Source organism: Episyrphus balteatus, chromosome X (assembly GCF_945859705.1).
Source record: "Episyrphus balteatus chromosome X, idEpiBalt1.1, whole genome shotgun sequence".
Classification (NCBI taxonomy): domain Eukaryota; kingdom Metazoa; phylum Arthropoda; class Insecta; order Diptera; family Syrphidae; genus Episyrphus; species Episyrphus balteatus.
In genome coordinates, this window is record NC_079138.1 from 932,539 (window position 1) to 948,751 (window position 16,213).

The window sequence follows — 16,213 nt, forward strand, 5'->3', positions numbered from 1 at the left end:
TTCAATTTTGCACTATTATTTACTTTAATGGTTTTGTTTTGTAGATAATTTCCATATCAACATCATATCAAAATTTAAAGAAATTTCATCGAGCAGATTTTAAACAATTCAATTTTGAAAATGAAACTTAAATTTTGGCGAAAAAACTCAAAAATGTGTTTTTCTTTAATTTAAGTGCAATGACTATTTTAGCTTATTTGTTTCAAAGATACTACTAATTTACAATAAAAAACTAAATTTCAAGTAAATCCATTAAGCAGTTTTGAAGGAATCGATTTTTGAAAATAAAAATTCATATTTTTTTAATAAAAAAAAATTTCGTTGTATGAAAACTTTTTTCAATTTTGCACTATTATTTACTTTAATGGTTTTGTTTTGTAGATAATTTCCATATCAACATCATATCAAAATTTAAAGAAATTTCATCGAGCAGATTTTAAACAATTCAATTTTGAAAATGAAACTTAAATTTTGGCGAAAAAACTCAAAAATGTGTTTTTCTTTAATTTAAGTGCAATGACTATTTTAGCTTATTTGTTTCAAAGATACTACTAATTTACAATAAAAAACTAAATTTCAAGTAAATCCATTAAGCAGTTTTGAAGGAATCGATTTTTGAAAATAAAAATTCATATTTTTTTAATAAAAAAAAATTTCGTTGTATGAAAACTTTTTTCAATTTTGCACTATTATTTACTTTAATGGTTTTGTTTTGTAGATAATTTCCATATCAACATCATATCAAAATTTAAAGAAATTTCATCGAGCAGATTTTAAACAATTCAATTTTGAAAATGAAAACTTAAATTTTGGCGAAAAAACTCAAAAATGTGTTTTTCTTTAATTTAAGTGCAATGACTATTTTAGCTTATTTGTTTCAAAGATACTACTAATTTACAATAAAAAACTAAATTTCAAGTAAATCCATTAAGCAGTTTTGAAGGAATCGATTTTTGAAAATAAAAATTCATATTTTTTTAATAAAAAAAATTTCGTTGTATGAAAACTTTTTTCAATTTTGCACTATTATTTACTTTAATGGTTTTGTTTTGTAGATAATTTCCATATCAACATCATATCAAAATTTAAAGAAATTTCATCGAGCAGATTTTAAACAATTCAATTTTGAAAATGAAACTTAAATTTTGGCGAAAAAACTCAAAAATGTGTTTTTCTTTAATTTAAGTGCAATGACTATTTTAGCTTATTTGTTTCAAAGATACTACTAATTTACAATAAAAAACTAAATTTCAAGTAAATCCATTAAGCAGTTTTGAAGGAATCGATTTTTGAAAATAAAAATTCATATTTTTTTAATAAAAAAAAATTTCGTTGTATGAAAACTTTTTTCAATTTTGCACTATTATTTACTTTAATGGTTTTGTTTTGTAGATAATTTCCATATCAACATCATATCAAAATTTAAAGAAATTTCATCGAGCAGATTTTAAACAATTCAATTTTGAAAATGAAACTTAAATTTTGGCGAAAAAACTCAAAAATGTGTTTTTCTTTAATTTAAGTGCAATGACTATTTTAGCTTATTTGTTTCAAAGATACTACTAATTTACAATAAAAAACTAAATTTCAAGTAAATCCATTAAGCAGTTTTGAAGGAATCGATTTTTGAAAATAAAAATTCATATTTTTTTAATAAAAAAAAATTTCGTTGTATGAAAACTTTTTTCAAATTTTGCACTATTATTTACTTTAATGGTTTTGTTTTGTAGATAATTTCCATATCAACATCATATCAAAATTTAAAGAAATTTCATCGAGCAGATTTTAAACAATTCAATTTTGAAAATGAAACTTAAATTTTGGCGAAAAAACTCAAAAATGTGTTTTTCTTTAATTTAAGTGCAATGACTATTTTAGCTTATTTGTTTCAAAGATACTACTAATTTACAATAAAAAACTAAATTTCAAGTAAATCCATTAAGCAGTTTTGAAGGAATCGATTTTTGAAAATAAAAATTCATATTTTTTTAATAAAAAAAAATTTCGTTGTATGAAAACTTTTTTCAATTTTGCACTATTATTTACTTTAATGGTTTTGTTTTGTAGATAATTTCCATATCAACATCATATCAAAATTTAAAGAAATTTCATCGAGCAGATTTTAAACAATTCAATTTTGAAAATGAAACTTAAATTTTGGCGAAAAAACTCAAAAATGTGTTTTTCTTTAATTTAAGTGCAATGACTATTTTAGCTTATTTGTTTCAAAGATACTACTAATTTACAATAAAAAACTAAATTTCAAGTAAATCCATTAAGCAGTTTTGAAGGAATCGATTTTTGAAAATAAAAATTCATATTTTTTTAATAAAAAAAAATTTCGTTGTATGAAAACTTTTTTCAATTTTGCACTATTATTTACTTTAATGGTTTTGTTTTGTAGATAATTTCCATATCAACATCATATCAAAATTTAAAGAAATTTCATCGAGCAGATTTTAAACAATTCAATTTTGAAAATGAAACTTAAATTTTGGCGAAAAAACTCAAAAATGTGTTTTTCTTTAATTTAAGTGCAATGACTATTTTAGCTTATTTGTTTCAAAGATACTACTAATTTACAATAAAAAACTAAATTTCAAGTAAATCCATTAAGCAGTTTTGAAGGAATCGATTTTTGAAAATAAAAATTCATATTTTTTTAATAAAAAAAAATTTCGTTGTATGAAAACTTTTTTCAATTTTGCACTATTATTTACTTTAATGGTTTTGTTTTGTAGATAATTTCCATATCAACATCATATCAAAATTTAAAGAAATTTCATCGAGCAGATTTTAAACAATTCAATTTTGAAAATGAAACTTAAATTTTGGCGAAAAAACTCAAAAATGTGTTTTTCTTTAATTTAAGTGCAATGACTATTTTAGCTTATTTGTTTCAAAGATACTACTAATTTACAATAAAAAACTAAATTTCAAGTAAATCCATTAATCAGTTTTGAAGGAATCGATTTTTGAAAATAAAAATTCATATTTTTTTAATAAAAAAAAATTTCGTTGTATGAAAACTTTTTTCAATTTTGCACTATTATTTACTTTAATGGTTTTGTTTTGTAGATAATTTCCATATCAACATCATATCAAAATTTAAAGAAATTTCATCGAGCAGATTTTAAACAATTCAATTTTGAAAATGAAACTTAAATTTTGGCGAAAAAACTCAAAAATGTGTTTTTCTTTAATTTAAGTGCAATGACTATTTTAGCTTATTTGTTTCAAAGATACTACTAATTTACAATAAAAAACTAAATTTCAAGTAAATCCATTAAGCAGTTTTGAAGGAATCGATTTTTGAAAATAAAAATTCATATTTTTTTAATAAAAAAAAATTTCGTTGTATGAAAACTTTTTTCAATTTTGCACTATTATTTACTTTAATGGTTTTGTTTTGTAGATAATTTCCATATCAACATCATATCAAAATTTAAAGAAATTTCATCGAGCAGATTTTAAACAATTCAATTTTGAAAATGAAACTTAAATTTTGGCGAAAAAACTCAAAAATGTGTTTTTCTTTAATTTAAGTGCAATGACTATTTTAGCTTATTTGTTTCAAAGATACTACTAATTTACAATAAAAAACTAAATTTCAAGTAAATCCATTAAGCAGTTTTGAAGGAATCGATTTTTGAAAATAAAAATTCATATTTTTTTAATAAAAAAAAATTTCGTTGTATGAAAACTTTTTTCAATTTTGCACTATTATTTACTTTAATGGTTTTGTTTTGTAGATAATTTCCATATCAACATCATATCAAAATTTAAAGAAATTTCATCGAGCAGATTTTAAACAATTCAATTTTGAAAATGAAACTTAAATTTTGGCGAAAAAACTCAAAAATGTGTTTTTCTTTAATTTAAGTGCAATGACTATTTTAGCTTATTTGTTTCAAAGATACTACTAATTTACAATAAAAAACTAAATTTCAAGTAAATCCATTAAGCAGTTTTGAAGGAATCGATTTTTGAAAATAAAAATTCATATTTTTTTAATAAAAAAAAATTTCGTTGTATGAAAACTTTTTTCAATTTTGCACTATTATTTACTTTAATGGTTTTGTTTTGTAGATAATTTCCATATCAACATCATATCAAAATTTAAAGAAATTTCATCGAGCAGATTTTAAACAATTCAATTTTGAAAATGAAACTTAAATTTTGGCGAAAAAAACTCAAAAATGTGTTTTTCTTTAATTTAAGTGCAATGACTATTTTAGCTTATTTGTTTCAAAGATACTACTAATTTACAATAAAAAACTAAATTTCAAGTAAATCCATTAAGCAGTTTTGAAGGAATCGATTTTTGAAAATAAAAATTCATATTTTTTTAATAAAAAAAAATTTCGTTGTATGAAAACTTTTTTCAATTTTGCACTATTATTTACTTTAATGGTTTTGTTTTGTAGATAATTTCCATATCAACATCATATCAAAATTTAAAGAAATTTCATCGAGCAGATTTTAAACAATTCAATTTTGAAAATGAAACTTAAATTTTGGCGAAAAAACTCAAAAATGTGTTTTTCTTTAATTTAAGTGCAATGACTATTTTAGCTTATTTGTTTCAAAGATACTACTAATTTACAATAAAAAACTAAATTTCAAGTAAATCCATTAAGCAGTTTTGAAGGAATCGATTTTTGAAAATAAAAATTCATATTTTTTTAATAAAAAAAAATTTCGTTGTATGAAAACTTTTTTCAATTTTGCACTATTATTTACTTTAATGGTTTTGTTTTGTAGATAATTTCCATATCAACATCATATCAAAATTTAAAGAAATTTCATCGAGCAGATTTTAAACAATTTAATTTTGAAAATGAAACTTAAATTTTGGCGAAAAAACTCAAAAATGTGTTTTTCTTTAATTTAAGTGCAATGACTATTTTAGCTTATTTGTTTCAAAGATACTACTAATTTACAATAAAAAACTAAATTTCAAGTAAATCCATTAAGCAGTTTTGAAGGAATCGATTTTTGAAAATAAAAATTCATATTTTTTTAATAAAAAAAAATTTCGTTGTATGAAAACTTTTTTCAATTTTGCACTATTATTTACTTTAATGGTTTTGTTTTGTAGATAATTTCCATATCAACATCATATCAAAATTTAAAGAAATTTCATCGAGCAGATTTTAAACAATTCAATTTTGAAAATGAAACTTAAATTTTGGCGAAAAAACTCAAAAATGTGTTTTTCTTTAATTTAAGTGCAATGACTATTTTAGCTTATTTGTTTCAAAGATACTACTAATTTACAATAAAAAACTAAATTTCAAGTAAATCCATTAAGCAGTTTTGAAGGAATCGATTTTTGAAAATAAAAATTCATATTTTTTTAATAAAAAAAAATTTCGTTGTATGAAAACTTTTTTCAATTTTGCACTATTATTTACTTAAATGGTTTTGTTTTGTAGATAATTTCCATATCAACATCATATCAAAATTTAAAGAAATTTCATCGAGCAGATTTTAAACAATTCAATTTTGAAAATGAAACTTAAATTTTGGCGAAAAAACTCAAAAATGTGTTTTTCTTTAATTTAAGTGCAATGACTATTTTAGCTTATTTGTTTCAAAGATACTACTAATTTACAATAAAAAACTAAATTTCAAGTAAATCCATTAAGCAGTTTTGAAGGAATCGATTTTTGAAAATAAAAATTCATATTTTTTTAATAAAAAAAAATTTCGTTGTATGAAAACTTTTTTCAATTTTGCACTATTATTTACTTTAATGGTTTTGTTTTGTAGATAATTTCCATATCAACATCATATCAAAATTTAAAGAAATTTCATCGAGCAGATTTTAAACAATTCAATTTTGAAAATGAAACTTAAATTTTGGCGAAAAAACTCAAAAATGTGTTTTTCTTTAATTTAAGTGCAATGACTATTTTAGCTTATTTGTTTCAAAGATACTACTAATTTACAATAAAAAACTAAATTTCAAGTAAATCCATTAAGCAGTTTTGAAGGAATCGATTTTTGAAAATAAAAATTCATATTTTTTTAATAAAAAAAAATTTCGTTGTATGAAAACTTTTTTCAATTTTGCACTATTATTTACTTTAATGGTTTTGTTTTGTAGATAATTTCCATATCAACATCATATCAAAATTTAAAGAAATTTCATCGAGCAGATTTTAAACAATTCAATTTTGAAAATGAAACTTAAATTTTGGCGAAAAAACTCAAAAATGTGTTTTTCTTTAATTTAAGTGCAATGACTATTTTAGCTTATTTGTTTCAAAGATACTACTAATTTACAATAAAAAACTAAATTTCAAGTAAATCCATTAAGCAGTTTTGAAGGAATCGATTTTTGAAAATAAAAATTCATATTTTTTTAATAAAAAAAAATTTCGTTGTATGAAACCTTTTTTCAATTTTGCACTATTATTTACTTTAATGGTTTTGTTTTGTAGATAATTTCCATATCAACATCATATCAAAATTTAAAGAAATTTCATCGAGCAGATTTTAAACAATTCAATTTTGAAAATGAAACTTAAATTTTGGCGAAAAAACTCAAAAATGTGTTTTTCTTTAATTTAAGTGCAATGACTATTTTAGCTTATTTGTTTCAAAGATACTACTAATTTACAATAAAAAACTAAATTTCAAGTAAATCCATTAAGCAGTTTTGAAGGAATCGATTTTTGAAAATAAAAATTCATATTTTTTTAATAAAAAAAAATTTCGTTGTATGAAAACTTTTTTCAATTTTGCACTATTATTTACTTTAATGGTTTTGTTTTGTAGATAATTTCCATATCAACATCATATCAAAATTTAAAGAAATTTCATCGAGCAGATTTTAAACAATTCAATTTTGAAAATGAAACTTAAATTTTGGCGAAAAAACTCAAAAATGTGTTTTTCTTTAATTTAAGTGCAATGACTATTTTAGCTTATTTGTTTCAAAGATACTACTAATTTACAATAAAAAACTAAATTTCAAGTAAATCCATTAAGCAGTTTTGAAGGAATCGATTTTTGAAAATAAAAATTCATATTTTTTTAATAAAAAAAAATTTCGTTGTATGAAAACTTTTTTCAATTTTGCACTATTATTTACTTTAATGGTTTTGTTTTGTAGATAATTTCCATATCAACATCATATCAAAATTTAAAGAAATTTCATCGAGCAGATTTTAAACAATTCAATTTTGAAAATGAAACTTAAATTTTGGCGAAAAAACTCAAAAATGTGTTTTTCTTTAATTTAAGTGCAATGACTATTTTAGCTTATTTGTTTCAAAGATACTACTAATTTACAATAAAAAACTAAATTTCAAGTAAATCCATTAAGCAGTTTTGAAGGAATCGATTTTTGAAAATAAAAATTCATATTTTTTTAATAAAAAAAAATTTCGTTGTATGAAAACTTTTTTCAATTTTGCACTATTATTTACTTTAATGGTTTTGTTTTGTAGATAATTTCCATATCAACATCATATCAAAATTTAAAGAAATTTCATCGAGCAGATTTTAAACAATTCAATTTTGAAAATGAAACTTAAATTTTGGCGAAAAAACTCAAAAATGTGTTTTTCTTTAATTTAAGTGCAATGACTATTTTAGCTTATTTGTTTCAAAGATACTACTAATTTACAATAAAAAACTAAATTTCAAGTAAATCCATTAAGCAGTTTTGAAGGAATCGATTTTTGAAAATAAAAATTCATATTTTTTTAATAAAAAAAAATTTCGTTGTATGAAAACTTTTTTCAATTTTGCACTATTATTTACTTTAATGGTTTTGTTTTGTAGATAATTTCTATATCAACATCATATCAAAATTTAAAGAAATTTCATCGAGCAGATTTTAAACAATTCAATTTTGAAAATGAAACTTAAATTTTGGCGAAAAAACTCAAAAATGTGTTTTTCTTTAATTTAAGTGCAATGACTATTTTAGCTTATTTGTTTCAAAGATACTACTAATTTACAATAAAAAACTAAATTTCAAGTAAATCCATTAAGCAGTTTTGAAGGAATCGATTTTTGAAAATAAAAATTCATATTTTTTTAATAAAAAAAAATTTCGTTGTATGAAAACTTTTTTCAATTTTGCACTATTATTTACTTTAATGGTTTTGTTTTGTAGATAATTTCCATATCAACATCATATCAAAATTTAAAGAAATTTCATCGAGCAGATTTTAAACAATTCAATTTTGAAAATGAAACTTAAATTTTGGCGAAAAAACTCAAAAATGTGTTTTTCTTTAATTTAAGTGCAATGACTATTTTAGCTTATTTGTTTCAAAGATACTACTAATTTACAATAAAAAATTAAATTTCAAGTAAATCCATTAAGCAGTTTTGAAGGAATCGATTTTTGAAAATAAAAATTCATATTTTTTTAATAAAAAAAAATTTCGTTGTATGAAAACTTTTTTCAATTTTGCACTATTATTTACTTTAATGGTTTTGTTTTGTAGATAATTTCCATATCAACATCATATCAAAATTTAAAGAAATTTCATCGAGCAGATTTTAAACAATTCAATTTTGAAAATGAAACTTAAATTTTGGCGAAAAAACTCAAAAATGTGTTTTTCTTTAATTTAAGTGCAATGACTATTTTAGCTTATTTGTTTCAAAGATACTACTAATTTACAATAAAAAACTAAATTTCAAGTAAATCCACTAAGCAGTTTTGAAGGAATCGATTTTTGAAAATAAAAATTCATATTTTTTTAATAAAAAAAAATTTCGTTGTATGAAAACTTAAATTTTGGCGAAAAAACTCAAAAATGTGTTTTTCTTTAATTTAAGTGCAATGACTATTTTAGCTTATTTGTTTCAAAGATACTACTAATTTACAATAAAAAACTAAATTTCAAGTAAATCCATTAAGCAGTTTTGAAGGAATCGATTTTTGAAAATAAAAATTCATATTTTTTTAATAAAAAAAAATTTCGTTGTATGAAAACTTTTTTAAATTTTGCACTATTATTTACTTTAATGGTTTTATTTTGTAGATAATTTCCATATTAACATCATATCAAAATTTAAAGAAATTTCATCGAGCAGATTTTAAACAATTCAATTTTGAAAATGAAACTTAAATTTTGGCGAAAAAACTCAAAAATGTGTTTTTCTTTAATTTAAGTGCAATGACTATTTTAGCTTATTTGTTTCAAAGATACTACTAATTTACAATAAAAAACTAAATTTCAAGTAAATCCATTAAGCAGTTTTGAAGGAATCGATTTTTGAAAATAAAAATTCATATTTTTTTAATAAAAAAAAATTTCGTTGTATGAAAACTTTTTTCAATTTTGCACTATTATTTACTTTAATGGTTTTGTTTTGTAGATAATTTCCATATCAACATCATATCAAAATTTAAAGAAATTTCATCGAGCAGATTTTAAACAATTCAATTTTGAAAATGAAACTTAAATTTTGGCGAAAAAACTCAAAAATGTGTTTTTCTTTAATTTAAGTGCAATGACTATTTTAGCTTATTTGTTTCAAAGATACTACTAATTTACAATAAAAAACTAAATTTCAAGTAAATCCATTAAGCAGTTTTGAAGGAATCGATTTTTGAAAATAAAAATTCATATTTTTTTAATAAAAAAAAATTTCGTTGTATGAAAACTTTTTTCAATTTTGCACTATTATTTACTTTAATGGTTTTATTTGGTAGATAATTTCCATATCAACATCATATCAAAATTTAAAGAAATTTCATCGAGCAGATTTTAAACAATTTAATTTTGAAAATGAAACTTAAATTTTGGCGAAAAAAACTCAAAAATGTGTTTTTCTTTAATTTAAGTGCAATGACTATTTTAGCTTATTTGTTTCAAAGATACTACTAATTTACAATAAAAAACTAAATTTCAAGTAAATCCATTAAGCAGTTTTGAAGGAATCGATTTTTGAAAATAAAAATTCATATTTTTTTAATAAAAAAAAATTTCGTTGTATGAAAACTTTTTTCAATTTTGCACTATTATTTACTTTAATGGTTTTATTTTGTAGATAATTTCCATATTAACATCATATCAAAATTTAAAGAAATTTCATCGAGCAGATTTTAAACAATTCAATTTTGAAAATGAAACTTAAATTTTGGCGAAAAAACTCAAAAATGTGTTTTTCTTTAATTTAAGTGCAATGACTATTTTAGCTTATTTGTTTCAAAGATACTACTAATTTACAATAAAAAACTAAATTTCAAGTAAATCCATTAAGCAGTTTTGAAGGAATCGATTTTTGAAAATAAAAATTCATATTTTTTTAATAAAAAAAAATTTCGTTGTATGAAAACTTTTTTCAATTTTGCACTATTATTTACTTTAATGGTTTTGTTTTGTAGATAATTTCCATATCAACATCATATCAAAATTTAAAGAAATTTCATCGAGCAGATTTTAAACAATTCAATTTTGAAAATGAAACTTAAATTTTGGCGAAAAAACTCAAAAATGTGTTTTTCTTTAATTTAAGTGCAATGACTATTTTAGCTTATTTGTTTCAAAGATACTACTAATTTACAATAAAAAACTAAATTTCAAGTAAATCCATTAAGCAGTTTTGAAGGAATCGATTTTTGAAAATAAAAATTCATATTTTTTTAATAAAAAAAAATTTCGTTGTATGAAAACTTTTTTCAATTTTGCACTATTATTTACTTTAATGGTTTTGTTTTGTAGATAATTTCCATATCAACATCATATCAAAATTTAAAGAAATTTCATCGAGCAGATTTTAAACAATTCAATTTTGAAAATGAAACTTAAATTTTGGCGAAAAAACTCAAAAATGTGTTTTTCTTTAATTTAAGTGCAATGACTATTTTAGCTTATTTGTTTCAAAGATACTACTAATTTACAATAAAAAACTAAATTTCAAGTAAATCCATTAAGCAGTTTTGAAGGAATCGATTTTTGAAAATAAAAATTCATATTTTTTTAATAAAAAAAAATTTCGTTGTATGAAAACTTTTTTCAATTTTGCACTATTATTTACTTTAATGGTTTTATTTTGTAGATAATTTCCATATTAACATCATATCAAAATTTAAAGAAATTTCATCGAGCAGATTTTAAACAATTCAATTTTGAAAATGAAACTTAAATTTTGGCGAAAAAACTCAAAAATGTGTTTTTCTTTAATTTAAGTGCAATGACTATTTTAGCTTATTTGTTTCAAAGATACTACTAATTTACAATAAAAAACTAAATTTCAAGTAAATCCATTAAGCAGTTTTGAAGGAATCGATTTTTGAAAATAAAAATTCATATTTTTTTAATAAAAAAAAATTTCGTTGTATGAAAACTTTTTTCAATTTTGCACTATTATTTACTTTAATGGTTTTGTTTTGTAGATAATTTCCATATCAACATCATATCAAAATTTAAAGAAATTTCATCGAGCAGATTTTAAACAATTCAATTTTGAAAATGAAACTTAAATTTTGGCGAAAAAACTCAAAAATGTGTTTTTCTTTAATTTAAGTGCAATGACTATTTTAGCTTATTTGTTTCAAAGATACTACTAATTTACAATAAAAAACTAAATTTCAAGTAAATCCATTAAGCAGTTTTGAAGGAATCGATTTTTGAAAATAAAAATTCATATTTTTTTAATAAAAAAAAATTTCGTTGTATGAAAACTTTTTTCAATTTTGCACTATTATTTACTTTAATGGTTTTATTTTGTAGATAATTTCCATATTAACATCATATCAAAATTTAAAGAAATTTCATCGAGCAGATTTTAAACAATTCAATTTTGAAAATGAAACTTAAATTTTGGCGAAAAAACTCAAAAATGTGTTTTTCTTTAATTTAAGTGCAATGACTATTTTAGCTTATTTGTTTCAAAGATACTACTAATTTACAATAAAAAACTAAATTTCAAGTAAATCCATTAAGCAGTTTTGAAGGAATCGATTTTTGAAAATAAAAATTCATATTTTTTTAATAAAAAAAAATTTCGTTGTATGAAAACTTTTTTCAATTTTGCACTATTATTTACTTTAATGGTTTTGTTTTGTAGATAATTTCCATATTAACATCATATCAAAATTTAAAGAAATTTCATCGAGCAGATTTTAAACAATTCAATTTTGAAAATGAAACTTAAATTTTGGCGAAAAAACTCAAAAATGTGTTTTTCTTTAATTTAAGTGCAATGACTATTTTAGCTTATTTGTTTCAAAGATACTACTAATTTACAATAAAAAACTAAATTTCAAGTAAATCCATTAAGCAGTTTTGAAGGAATCGATTTTTGAAAATAAAAATTCATATTTTTTTAATAAAAAAAAATTTCGTTGTATGAAAACTTTTTTCAATTTTGCACTATTATTTACTTTAATGGTTTTATTTTGTAGATAATTTCCATATTAACATCATATCAAAATTTAAAGAAATTTCATCGAGCAGATTTTAAACAATTCAATTTTGAAAATGAAACTTAAATTTTGGCGAAAAAACTCAAAAATGTGTTTTTCTTTAATTTAAGTGCAATGACTATTTTAGCTTATTTGTTTCAAAGATACTACTAATTTACAATAAAAAACTAAATTTCAAGTAAATCCATTAAGCAGTTTTGAAGGAATCGATTTTTGAAAATAAAAATTCATATTTTTTTAATAAAAAAAAATTTCGTTGTATGAAAACTTTTTTCAATTTTGCACTATTATTTACTTTAATGGTTTTGTTTTGTAAAACTTAAATTTTGGCGAAAAAACTCAAAAATGTGTTTTTCTTTAATTTAAGTGCAATGACTATTTTAGCTTATTTGTTTCAAAGATACTACTAATTTACAATAAAAAACTAAATTTCAAGTAAATCCATTAAGCAGTTTTGAAGGAATCGATTTTTGAAAATAAAAATTCATATTTTTTTAATAAAAAAAAATTTCGTTGTATGAAAACTTTTTTCAATTTTGCACTATTATTTACTTTAATGGTTTTGTTTTGTAGATAATTTCCATATCAACATCATATCAAAATTTAAAGAAATTTCATCGAGCAGATTTTAAACAATTTAATTTTGAAAATGAAACTTAAATTTTGGTGAAAAAACTCAAAAATGTGTTTTTCTTTAATTTAAGTGCAATGACTATTTTAGCTTATTTGTTTCAAAGATACTACTAATTTACAATAAAAAACTAAATTTCAAGTAAATCCATTAAGCAGTTTTGAAGGAATCGATTTTTGAAAATAAAAATTCATATTTTTTTAATAAAAAAAAATTTCGTTGTATGAAAACTTTTTTCAATTTTGCACTATTATTTACTTTAATGGTTTTGTTTTGTAGATAATTTCCATATCAACATCATATCAAAATTTAAAGAAATTTCATCGAGCAGATTTTAAACAATTCAATTTTGAAAATGAAACTTAAATTTTGGCGAAAAAACTCAAAAATGTGTTTTTCTTTAATTTAAGTGCAATGACTATTTTAGCTTATTTGTTTCAAAGATACTACTAATTTACAATAAAAAACTAAATTTCAAGTAAATCCATTAAGCAGTTTTGAAGGAATCGATTTTTGAAAATAAAAATTCATATTTTTTTAATAAAAAAAAATTTAGTTGTATGAAAACTTTTTTCAATTTTGCACTATTATTTACTTTAATGGTTTTGTTTAGTAGATAATTTCCATATCAACATCATATCAAAATTTAAAGAAATTTCATCGAGCAGATTTTAAACAATTCAATTTTGAAAATGAAACTTAAATTTTGGTGAAAAAACTCAAAAATGTGTTTTTCTTTAATTTAAGTGCAATGACTATTTTAGCTTATTTGTTTCAAAGATACTACTAATTTACAATAAAAAACTAAATTTCAAGTAAATCCATTAAGCAGTTTTGAAGGAATCGATTTTTGAAAATAAAAATTCATATTTTTTTAATAAAAAAAAATTTCGTTGTATGAAAACTTTTTTCAATTTTGCACTATTATTTACTTTAATGGTTTTGTTTTGTAGATAATTTCCATATCAACATCATATCAAAATTTAAAGAAATTTCATCGAGCAGATTTTAAACAATTTAATTTTGAAAATGAAACTTAAATTTTGGTGAAAAAACTCAAAAATGTGTTTTTCTTTAATTTAAGTGCAATGACTATTTTAGCTTATTTGTTTCAAAGATACTACTAATTTACAATAAAAAACTAAATTTCAAGTAAATCCATTAAGCAGTTTTGAAGGAATCGATTTTTGAAAATAAAAATTCATATTTTTTTAATAAAAAAAAATTTCGTTGTATGAAAACTTTTTTCAATTTTGCACTATTATTTACTTTAATGGTTTTGTTTTGTAGATAATTTCCATATCAACATCATATCAAAATTTAAAGAAATTTCATCGAGCAGATTTTAAACAATTCAATTTTGAAAATGAAACTTAAATTTTGGCGAAAAAACTCAAAAATGTGTTTTTCTTTAATTTAAGTGCAATGACTATTTTAGCTTATTTGTTTCAAAGATACTACTAATTTACAATAAAAAACTAAATTTCAAGTAAATCCATTAAGCAGTTTTGAAGGAATCGATTTTTGAAAATAAAAATTCATATTTTTTTAATAAAAAAAAATTTCGTTGTATGAAAACTTTTTTCAATTTTGCACTATTATTTACTTTAATGGTTTTGTTTTGTAGATAATTTCCATATCAACATCATATCAAAATTTAAAGAAATTTCATCGAGCAGATTTTAAACAATTCAATTTTGAAAATGAAACTTAAATTTTGGCGAAAAAACTCAAAAATGTGTTTTTCTTTAATTTAAGTGCAATGACTATTTTAGCTTATTTGTTTCAAAGATACTACTAATTTACAATAAAAAACTAAATTTCAAGTAAATCCATTAAGCAGTTTTGAAGGAATCGATTTTTGAAAATAAAAATTCATATTTTTTTAATAAAAAAAAATTTAGTTGTATGAAAACTTTTTTCAATTTTGCACTATTATTTACTTTAATGGTTTTGTTTTGTAGATAATTTCCATATCAACATCATATCAAAATTTAAAGAAATTTCATCGAGCAGATTTTAAACAATTCAATTTTGAAAATGAAACTTAAATTTTGGTGAAAAAACTCAAAAATGTGTTTTTCTTTAATTTAAGTGCAATGACTATTTTAGCTTATTTGTTTCAAAGATACTACTAATTTACAATAAAAAACTAAATTTCAAGTAAATCCATTAAGCAGTTTTGAAGGAATCGATTTTTGAAAATAAAAATTCATATTTTTTTAATAAAAAAAAATTTCGTTGTATGAAAACTTTTTTCAATTTTGCACTATTATTTACTTTAATGGTTTTGTTTTGTAGATAATTTCCATATCAACATCATATCAAAATTTAAAGAAATTTCATCGAGCAGATTTTAAACAATTTAATTTTGAAAATGAAACTTAAATTTTGGTGAAAAAACTCAAAAATGTGTTTTTCTTTAATTTAAGTGCAATGACTATTTTAGCTTATTTGTTTCAAAGATACTACTAATTTACAATAAAAAACTAAATTTCAAGTAAATCCATTAAGCAGTTTTGAAGGAATCGATTTTTGAAAATAAAAATTCATATTTTTTTAATAAAAAAAAATTTCGTTGTATGAAAACTTTTTTCAATTTTGCACTATTATTTACTTTAATGGTTTTGTTTTGTAGATAATTTCCATATCAACATCATATCAAAATTTAAAGAAATTTCATCGAGCAGATTTTAAACAATTCAATTTTGAAAATGAAACTTAAATTTTGGCGAAAAAACTCAAAAATGTGTTTTTCTTTAATTTAAGTGCAATGACTATTTTAGCTTATTTGTTTCAAAGATACTACTAATTTACAATAAAAAACTAAATTTCAAGTAAATCCATTAAGCAGTTTTGAAGGAATCGATTTTTGAAAATAAAAATTCATATTTTTTTAATAAAAAAAATTTCGTTGTATGAAAACTTTTTTTCAATTTTGCACTATTATTTACTTTAATGGTTTTGTTTAGTAGATAATTTCCATATCAACATCATATCAAAATTTAAAGAAATTTCATCGAGCAGATTTTAAACAATTCAATTTTGAAAATGAAACTTAAATTTTGGCGAAAAAACTCAAAAATGTGTTTTTCTTTAATTTAAGTGCAATGACTATTTTAGCTTATTTGTTTCAAAGATACTACTAATTTACAATAAAAAACTAAATTTCAAGT